The sequence below is a fragment of the Lipotes vexillifer genome, unplaced genomic scaffold (assembly GCF_000442215.2).
Source record: "Lipotes vexillifer unplaced genomic scaffold, Lipotes_vexillifer_v1.1 scaffold534, whole genome shotgun sequence".
In the NCBI taxonomy this organism is placed as follows: domain Eukaryota; kingdom Metazoa; phylum Chordata; class Mammalia; order Artiodactyla; family Lipotidae; genus Lipotes; species Lipotes vexillifer.
In genome coordinates, this window is record NW_006787833.1 from 3708791 (window position 1) to 3710817 (window position 2027).

Genomic DNA, 2027 nt, shown 5'->3' on the forward strand with positions numbered 1-2027 from the left:
GGAATGCCGGCTCCAAGGACGCACGGCGCAGGCTGCCTGTGTGTCACTCAAGAAGAATTATACGAGGAGGGGCTGAAGGTCAGGCTCGTGGTGCTTGCTGAGTGACCTACATTCTGTTCCCAGCGGGACTTCTCGAGGCTTTCCAAAGTACAGAACACCCTTGATCGTTTGGAAAGGAGAGACGTGTCGCAGAGTGTGGTCTGGTGCGCTTTGAAAGGGGGGGTCAGGGGATCTGGTTGCCCTCTGTTTCTGCGGGGCCCTGGGCCAGTCATTTGTCTTGAGGTGTTGGGAGGGGCAAAAATGCCCCGAGGTTTGAGATGGGGCTGGACTTCAGGAGGAGGGATGCCATTGGCTGGAGTGACAGGAAGGGGGGCAGTTTTGAGTTGGGCAGGGAGCGAGAGGGAGGCAAAAATTGTCTGGAAAAGTTAGAAAAGTATAACGCAGTTCACTCCCCAGGCCACGTGGTCAAGGCCTGATTATTCTTGGAGCCAGTACATACTTCCTTGCCTCTGAGCCAGAGAGTAAAGCAGGAAGTCTTTGGCCTACCTCATCTTCCAGGGTCATCTCTGTACACGTGGTGACTGCAGACGGTAACAAAATAAAATAACGGAAAAAGACAGGAGAGGGGTGGGGAAAGCCGAAAGCTGCCTAGTTAGCTTCTGGGCTGGTGGAGTCCAATCAGAGCCAGGGAAAACCTTCAGACCTGAAGGGCGAGGGTGAAGATGGACAGGCCTTTCTAAGGTCCTGGGAGGACCCAGGTCATGTGTGCACGGGGCCAGGCGTTTTATAAAATCTGTGAACGTAATACATTTTGCATTCTTTTTCTTAAATGGAGCCACCAAAATTATGTAGGTTGCAGGCTCCACAAAGTCGTTTCTGCCTCTGCCAGATCACCGTTAAGGTTCACCGTAAACCTCTCGCTGTCCTGGATCCTTAAAAAGTTTCCATCAATACAATGGGCCAAGTAATCATTGTTTCTGAGGCATAGAGGTTTACAGTGAAGACCGTGGACAGTGCTGTAGTAAAGAGAATGCCATTCAAAGTCCAAGACCCCTGCCTCGAATTCCAGCCACTTCCTGTCCCCTGCAGAATGACGAAGGGCAGGGCCAGAGTCAGCCCTGTGATTGTCCCCTAGACATCCCTATCCCCCGTTAAAGCCCAGAGTCTCAGATCCGAGCCTGGATTTAATCTGTCCACTGTCCTCCTAATCCAGCCACAGATGAGCCTGCCTCTTCCTTCAGCCTCAGTGAGCGGTGGGTGCATCCCTGCTGTGGTTTCATATCCCCTTGGAAATCTATGTTCGTTCTGAATGTGGCATGTTATACCCAGGAGAATAGATTCTTCCAGCTCGGGGGTTCCCTGCCCTCCAAGTGCATCGGAACCCCTTGGAGGGTTCGTTCAAACTCAGATAGCTGGGCTCCGGCCCCGGAGTGTGTGATCTGTAGGTCTGGGGTGAGCCTGGGAATTAGCATTTCTAGCAAGTTCTGACAAGCTTCCCAGTGATGTTGATGCTGGTCTGGGGACCACACTTTGAGAGCCACTCTTCTTGCTGAAGAAGAGATAAAAGCCTGAGGTGGGTGTGCAACTCAAGGTCAAGGAACCTCGGTCTCCCCACTTTTACACCTGTGTCCTGGTCCATCTGCTCGGGCCCTTTGTCTCTGGCAGCCGCCAAGGATACAAACGTAATAGCAGGTAGAGAGGAGGTGGTGAACAGGAGCCCCAAAGCATCTAACATGGAGCTGACATCATTCAACCATCAGAAATGAGATCCAGGGACTTCCCTGGCAGTCCAGTGGTTAAGACTCTGCGCTTCCACTGCAGGGAGTGTGGGTTCGATCCCTGGTGCAGGAACGGGGATCCCCAGTTTTTTGGCGGCAGGGGCAAAAAAAAAGGGAAAAGATACCGAGATCCAGGCATCTTCAAGACTGGAAAGCAATTCCTCTCTGTTACCGCCAACAGCTTGACATTAATAATCAGTCCCATGGGCTAGGAGATGAATCAAAAGAAAACTTTCCTGCTGAATCCAC

At 51.9% G+C, this 2027-nt stretch overlaps 1 protein-coding gene across 1 annotated transcript in view; it reads left to right on the plus strand.

The window, feature by feature from the left end:
• FRMD4A (FERM domain containing 4A) overlaps nt 1-2027 on the plus strand; it is a 306388-nt gene that overhangs the window by 256519 nt on the left and 47842 nt on the right. The gene's annotated exons all lie outside the window — the stretch shown is intronic.